Source organism: Natator depressus, chromosome 14, assembly GCF_965152275.1.
Source record: "Natator depressus isolate rNatDep1 chromosome 14, rNatDep2.hap1, whole genome shotgun sequence".
Classification (NCBI taxonomy): domain Eukaryota; kingdom Metazoa; phylum Chordata; order Testudines; family Cheloniidae; genus Natator; species Natator depressus.
In genome coordinates, this window is record NC_134247.1 from 42,637,632 (window position 1) to 42,646,136 (window position 8,505).

An 8,505-nucleotide genomic window follows, 5' to 3' on the forward strand; every position below is an offset into this window, starting at 1 on the left:
GGGGGGCCCCTCCCCACCCCTTCTGCCTGTGGCCCTGCCCCCGTTCCTCCCCCCCCCCGCAGTCCTGCAACCTATTGGCTCCTTTCTGCCCCCACCCCACTGAGGCCCCAAGACCAGAGAAGCTCTGTCCCCCCCAACCAGGGCCCGGGGGCCACAGCGAGGAGTGAGAGCTCCCCCAGCCCTGAGTCCGCGGCACGGAGCCAGAGCTCCTCCAGTCCCGAGGCCGCAGCTGGGGTCTGGGCACTGGGGCTTCCCTCACCACCCCGCGCTTCTGCCAAGGCCCGGGGTTGGGGCACTGGGGCTTTGCCCACCCTGGCCTCCCGATGCTTCTGCCGGGACCCCAGATCAGGGTGCTTCCCCCGTCTGCCCCACAGCTTCTGTCGCGGATTTCTTCCGGGGTGTCCATTTTTCTGCCTCCCCACCCCAATTGGCCGGGGCCCCTGGGCACAGGCCCCATTCGATAATCTGCAACCGCCCACGGCAAAGCCGACATAGTCAGTGGCCTTAAAGCAAATTCAGAGGTTCTCATGCAGAATTTTTCTTACTTTGCCGATCCGTAAATTTCTATGATTAGCAAGGAAATATTTCTCCCTCGGGCTGTGCATGCGGTGATTCAATGTTAACCCATAAAAATGTAATCCTTCCAAGGCTGCCCATGTGGGTGAGAGCAGTAGCCAGAAGGCCAGGGCAGTTCGGGGCCGGACTGCCCCTGGGCCCCCCACCTTTATGAGGGGACAGGTGGCCCAAGGTGGCCTGGGGCTCAGAGCAATAGTAGGAGGGGCCTGGAGCTTGAGTGCTGATGGCTGTGGGGAGGGGAGGGGCTGGGCCTGGGCTGGGGGCCGGCGTGTCCTAGGTTTTTGTAGCCCGAGGTGGCAACCCCACTCTGCTCCTCTGCCAACCTGTGCGTGACCATTGAAAAGTCGTCCTGCAGCGCACAGGCATACGCCTCCCCTGGGCCGCTCAGACGGAGACTCCACTTACCCTTCCCTCACCCCTAAGATAAGGAACCTGCCATTAGCGTGACCGTCCGCCCCGAATTGGGTGAAGGACAGTCCTGAAATGCAGAGTTCAAGTCCCAGTCCTGGGTTGAATGACTCCAGGACAGCATTTGTCCCCGATTCCCTGCAGCTCTGCTCGAGGCTCAGGTGTGGTGCCAGCCAGTTCCCCATGAGCTGGGCTGAGGTGGGCCTTAGCCCCCCCCCGCCCCCCATCACCCCAAGGTCCTGCCCCTGCTCCTCCTCTTCCCTGCTCCAGGTCCCGCATATAAACCAAACCAGAGAGCTGGGCTGTAGTAAGAGCCGCCCAGGAAGCCTGTGGTAAGCCCCGGACCCTCCACCTACCCTGGGCAGCACGTCCCGGGGGGCAGGGAAACGGGCCAGGGGCTAATCTCGGGCACCCCAGCTCCTCGCCCAGGGAAGGTGGAAGGGCTGGGGCTGGCGGGCAAGCCTCCCTGAAGGGGGGGTGGGGGTGTTCACCTGCTGCCTATGTTTCAAACTGTTGTGATGGGGGGGGAGGAGAATGGAAGAGAAAAGACAAATGGGGACTTGGGGTCCTAGAATGACAGGGAATGGCCACAAGGTGGCAGCAGAAGCTAAGGACTGGGAAGCTGGAGGTTCCATATGGACTGACTCAGCGGCAGAGGGCTGCTATGCTTTATATTAGGGCTGTCAAGCGATTAAAAAAATAATCACGATTAATCGCGAGATTTAAAAAATTCATGGCAGTTTTAATCGCCCTGTTAAACAATCGTAGAGTACCAATGGAAATGTGTTCTAAATATTTTTTGGATGTTTTTCCGACCTTTTCAAACATATTGATTTCGATTACAACGCAGACTACAAAGTGCACAGTGCTCACTTTACATGATTATATTTCATTACAAATATTTTCACTGGAAAATAAGATAAGCAATCTACAAGTCGAAGCGTGAAGGGGCATACGAATGCTTAGTGCATCTGGCATGTAAATACCTTGCAATGCCAGCTACCAAAGTTCCATGCGAACACCTGTTCTCACTTTCAGGAGACATTGTAAACAAGAAGCGGGCAGCATTATCTCCCGTAAATATAAACACACTTGTTTGTCTTAGCGATTGGCTGAACAAGAAGTAGGACTGAGTGGACTTGTAGGCTCTAAAGTTTTACATGGTTTTGTTTTTGAGTGCAATTATGTGAAAAGTAATTCTACATTTGTAAGTTGCACTTTCGCGGTAAAGAGCTCGCACTAGAGTGGTTGCACGAGGTGAATCGAAACAGACTATTTCTGTTGTTTATCTTTTCTACAGTGCAGATATTGGTAATCATATAAAGTGAGCACTGTGCACTTTGTAGTCTGTGTTGCAATTGAAATCAATGTATTTGAAAATGTAGAAAAACACCCAAAAATATTTATAATACATTTCCACTGGTATTATTGCTATCATTGTTTAACAGTGTGATTAAAACTGATTAATTGTAATTCATTTTTTAATCGCGCTAACGCAAAACAAATTAATTGCTTGAGTTAACTGGTATTAATTCATGGCCTTACTTTATATGGACTGACTTTGCATGACTTGGGGGCTACTATACTCTATACAGACCGACTTTGCATGGTCTGGGGGGCTGCTATACTGTATATAGACTGATTCTCTGGTTCTTCAAAGGGCATGGGAGAGTATAGCCACTGGGGCAGGAAGCAGATCTGGAGACACTTGTCACCAGAGGTGCCAGAGGCTAGGTGGGGATGCACCTCATTGGGGTTAAGGGCTCCCCCATTGTGGTGTCACCCCTGCTCCCCTCCAGCAATGACTTCTCTGTTTCCTTCCACCCACAGTGACTATCTCTTGTGTCACAGGCAGGATCGATCCTTCCCCCAGGGCTGGCCTCTGCCTCTAATGCTCCGAGGGTACAAGATTCTCCCCTCTGTTCTCGGTGTGGAACCCCAGCTCCCAGCTCAGGCTGCGCCCCTGAAGCATGAGGGTTAAAGATCTCCCAGGGCCCTGCTCCCACCCCTCCTTGTGCCTGCTGCCCATGGCCCTGGGCGGCTCCTGCCCTGCGGAGCCATAGGAGAGGGGAGCACAAGGCCAGACTTGCCAAGTCCCATGGCATTCCCTTGCCCCTGGGGCATTGGCCCTGGAACCAGCAGGAGAAGGGGGAAGAAATGAGGGGGCCAGGCCCTAGACAGGGGCTCAGGAGAGCTGGATTCAACTTCTGGCTCCTTGTGCAAATCACCCCATCTTTCTGTACATCAGGTCCCTCATCAGCAAACATGGGACAACAACCACCCTTCCCTTGGCTGGCTTGCCTGGTTTGGGGGCAGGGACTGTCTCTTCCTGTGTTTGCAGCGCCCAGCACAACAGGGCCCTGATCTCAGCTGGGGCAGGGACTGTCTCTCGCTGTGTGTTTGTGCAGCGCCTGGCACAACGGGGTCCTGCTCTCAGCTGGGGCAGGGACTGTCTCTCCCTGTGTGTCTGGGCAGCGCCCGGCCCAACGGGGCCCTGATCTCAGAGCCTCCATGTACTACTGTAAAACAAATAGTCCTAACATCAGGGATACAAGGAGGGGGCAGGGGTTACATCTGGGAACGGTGGCCTAATTTACGAGATAAATGGCATCAATACAATTTGTTGTAAGCCCTTCAAGGATTCTATGCAGGAGGGGCCAAGGGCGGGAAGGGGAATCCGTTCCTGGATCAGGGAGCATTCCTTTGCTTTGTGTTTGCACCTAGCACGGCAGAGTCCCGAGCCAGGAGAGAGGTTCCCAGGCACTACTCAACACAAACAATAACTAACACTCCTCTGTCTCAACAGGGTGTTCCCGTTGGCCATGCATTGCCTGGGCTCCTCTCAGTTGCCCCATTTCAGGGAACAGTCAGTAAAGAATGACTGTCGGATTTGCTAGAAGTTTGTCATGCTGCCCGTATTATAACAAGGGGCTGATGCAAACATTTCCCCCCCTGGAGACTGGGATGAAACCTGTCTCCTCATAAGGGGAGGATTCTAGGGGGGACTGGGAACCAGGACTCCTGGGTTCTAGCCACACCTCTGGGAGTGGTGTCTAGTGGGTTAGAGCCAGAAGGCTCTGGGAGTCAGGACTCCTGGATTCCAGCTCTGGGAGGGGAGGGGAGTCTAGTGGTTAGAGCAGGGGAGACTGGGGGTCAGGACTCCTGGGCTCTAACCCCAGCTCTGGGAGGGGAGAGGGGCCTAGTGGGTTACAGCAGGGGCTGGGAAGCAGCCCTGCTGGAGGCTATTTCCACTCCTTATTCTGCCACACTGGCTGCTTCACTTCACTTTTGCTCTGTTCCCCCCCAGTTTAGGAACGTTTTGTCAGCCCCCAGGTAGGAACTGAAGAGATGCCACTCACTGAGCCAGGACTTGCTTCACCCACTCTTTGAAGGTCATTTACATCCTTCCCTTCTCTACCTCTCCACTGCGAGACCAGCCCAACTTGTCTTTACCACTGAGGAACAGCGGGTCCCACCCGCTGCTCTGAAAATCCAAGGCAAGGAGGAATTCAGCCCTACATCCCCATGGAGGAATTGGTGGTAAGGATGGGACTATCCTGGGTGGGACCCTCCCCTTCAGAGATCTCCAGATGTTCCTCCGTAGATGTTCACACACAGGGAAGGGGCTCTACTGAAACATTGCTTGTGACGGTTGGCCTGGAGTTGCACTGAGAAAGAGGCTTGGACACCTGCCTACCTACCTGTGACAAGTAAGAGTTGCCATGGATAGGTTAGAAGTCTGGAGGGCTGATGGTCTCTGGCTAGGTCTTGCCAGCAGCGTTAACGCCTCTCGAGTTCACAGTGCAGCTGCTCCCAAGCTAGGCTCGGCAGAGCGATCCACTGAGCGGCACGGAGTGGTCACGTTAGCAGCTGAGGAGCTGGGCTCTGTTGCCGTTGCCGGCACCCTCTTCCAGGCCAGCCAGATGGAGACGAAAGCTCCCTTGTGCTCATGTGGTTGGGACTTGAGTTAGGAGCAAGGCGTGAGTTAACTCTGTAATGAAGACAAGCCCACCATGGATTGGAGATGGGACCATTCCAAACGGTTACCATTGATGTGATTCAATACTTCTGTACAGCTATTTCCCTCCCATCCTGGCTCTCAATGGGGTGGCCATGACCTTGGACTTTCTGCACCTCCCCTCCAGACCCAGCTGCAGGGCCAGAGGACAGCGTGGCCCTCTTCTCCTGTCTAGGGAGACAGGACCGGCCAACCTGGTCTCGGCCATGCAGCAGAACCACCGGGATGAAACCCTGTCCCAGCCCAGCCCCAAGGCTGCAAGCTCGCCCCGGACTCCTGATTATTGAGGGGCTGCTGCAGATACATCTCTGGTAGAATCAACCCCGTGATAACATTGCCAATGTGGGTCCTTTACAAAGGACCCCAGAGGGAGCAGGAGCAATCAGAGGCAGCTACGTTCTGTGGGTAAAGCAGTGCCGGCTTCTGGGCTGCCATTGACGTGCTGTGTGTGACCATAGGCATGTCACTCTCCTCCCCCATCCCCACCATGCCTCTGTTTACCCTCGTACCCATTGGCTGCTTAGAATGGAAGCCATTTAGGACAGGAGCTCACCCCAGAGGGCCCGGATCTCCTTTGTATTAGAGGAGCATCGCATGCTCCCCCAAATAAGGGGCTTGCTTCAGACATGACAGGTCTTGGTCTCTATCTCACTTCACAACTGGACCCCTTGCAAAGCATGAGGGGTTTGGGCTCCACTGATTATCACACGTGGACACTGTCACATACCCTTCCCTTCTTCGGGCATGTTGGCGTAATTACAGGAGCCAAAGAACCCACCCCACGACTCCGTCATGGCTGCACATGGGGCAACTTATCAACCGAAGGTAACAAATAGCCCACGACAAACTACTTAGTACCAATGAGCCATTGGTCCCTGTTGGGACAAGATTCATTTCAGCCTCTCCCTCAACAGGTCTCCCCATGCCTGGTCTTTGCATTTAAACACCAACAGGCTAACGGCTCTGCTCCTCTTCCCCCAGCTGATGCGGGTTGGAGAGGGAGCCAGTCTCACCCCAAGGCTCTGAAGCGAGGGTGGCTGGAGTTGAGGGTGTTCAGAACATGCCAACAGTACGGAGAGGTATGTGCTACGGGATAGTCCTTTCCAGAGAAGGGCTGTTGCTTGGGCCATTCAAAACTAGGTCCAAGTAAATGCCGCCCTAGGATCAATCCAAGGTGAGGGGGGTGGAGAGCAATGACGTGTCGAGCCAAAAAAGGTCTGGCTTTTATTTTATTCTGGAAAATAGTTTCTGCACCTTAAAGTTTGCTTTCACAGAATGACGTTTGGACATAAAAACAGCATCTCTCCCTCCCTCCCCCCAGCCCCCTGCTCAAAATTCCCTCCTCCCCTTCCACTGGGAATGGCTTCAAGACTGGTCCAGGCATGTGGTTCTACCTCTCACCACCCCACTCCCCAGGGAAGGGGGCAGCAGGCAGAGAGGGTAATCGTGGACTAATCCCAACCCCTGTGGTAGAGGGAGCAATCACTACGGGAAAGGAAACTGGTTTCAATCAACCTCCTTGAACAAAGGGTGGGCTTCAATCCCAACTCCCCTCAGTGCAGACCCCGCTCCATCTGAGGCTGAACAGAGCAGCTGGCTTCCCAGGCACCCTCAGTGTTTGGGGGTAGGGGACAGAGTATGGGATCCTCTCCAAGAGGGTAAGAGCACCACAGGTGGTCGTATCTACTCCTCTCTTGCAAACCCACAGAGGAAAAACTCCCTCCACCAGAACCTCACACTGCTTCGGCCAGGAACAGGGAGGGCTCACAAGGAGAGCTCCATCAGCCACAACGTAGTCGGGCTTCGTTTCGCTGGATCGACTTCCTCACCCTGAAGTCAACCAGAGTCTAAGGCCTCTTGGCAGCATGGGACAGAAAGCCCTACCTTGGAGCCACATGTGGTGAGGGTGGCACAGCCCAGAGCAAACGGAACAGGGTTGGACTTTTGCCGCAGGCAGGGTGTGATGGAAGAGCCTGCCCAGCTCCCAATTCCTGCCCAGGAGAATGGCAGGAATCCAACCCAACCTGGATGGCTCCCCAAAGAGCTGCCTGGATCCCATTGAAGTTCCTGCCTACAAATGGACCTCCCTCTCCCAGAGATTCTTCCTTCCGATAGATTCCCCCAATCCTGGCCCAAGGAGGGGAGGAAAGTTACACACAGACACTGAAGCACCCTTACTCTGAGGAAGCCTCCAGCGCTCTGGATATTGCTTACCAGAGCTGGGAGGGAAGGGGCATTTTGGAGACAGGACATTTTCAGACCCTTTAATACACTCTTGGAACAACCATCTCCTTCTTGGCTGTTTACATGGGAGCTCCTCTCTGCCTGACCTCACCAACGGGGACTGGATCGCAGGGAAGCTTCTGCGCCCACCCATCCTTTGCCAAACTTGCCCTAGGGCACCAAGCAATTTCATGGGTGATGTAGAATGCCAATGGGCGGTTTGGTTTCCCTCCTCCCCTGGCTCACCTCCCAGACGGGGGAAGATAAGGGGATTTAAAACAAAAACAGAACAATACAGCAAAATAATATAGTGGGGGAAAAGTTACCCTTTGGTGTGGTCTACATTTTGGCCAAATAAGGTCTGAACTGTAACTCTCCCTCCCCAAACTGGCTCTTGAACAGCTCAGCAGCACCTCTTAAGAGACTGGAGAGGGGGGTCTACCCCCACAGATAAGGCAGGGCTCATTGTCAGAGAGCCCCTTCTCTTGTATCCCACCACCCCTGTGGTTTTCCTTCATGGTGATATCTCATGTCTCTCCCCATTGCTACATCAACTATGTAGCAGGGGAATCATGACCACCATGACCATGGCAGCAGGGGAATCAGCCACCATCCGGCAGGGACTGAGCCAACTTTGAACCAAACTTCAACCCAGGAAAAGATGGAGGCCCCCACTGAGGATTAAGGCAGGCCGCAAGCTCGGGTCTCTCCCTTCCTCACCAGGGAGAGTAACACAAGCCGGATTGCAGAGCCCCGGCTCCATAACAAACTTCTTCCGTGCACAGTGTAGAAAAGCAGCGATGAAGGACAAAGGGAAGGGACCACCGTGGTGGAACGCCCACTGCAAGCAGAGGAACGTTGTGGGGACGTAACGTTGCTGGATAGAGGGAAGCCAACTCCTCACACCTCCCAGACCCAGAGGGCTGCTCGGAGACCACTGAGCAGGTCAGAGGGCAAGAAAGTTCTGATGCTCAAGCCTTGCTAGAGATGGTCCCATGGAGACACCAAAGAGGTCATTATGGACATAAAGATCCCTGCCCCTGGCCAGCTCCCCTACAGCGAATGATGGGCTCTTGAGGACCATCAAGGGCACCACGTCATCTCCAACGCTCCCTCCCAGCTATAGCCAGAGGTGACCCCTGCCCCCTCCCACTCTGCCCCCAACTAAGGATGGCGAGGTGGGAACTGCCAAAGGTCCTAAGCAGGTCCTGGCATCTCCATTAGTCCCTCCCAGGCTGACGTGGTCACTGTCCTCTCTCCATTCTTCCCCCGCAGCTCAC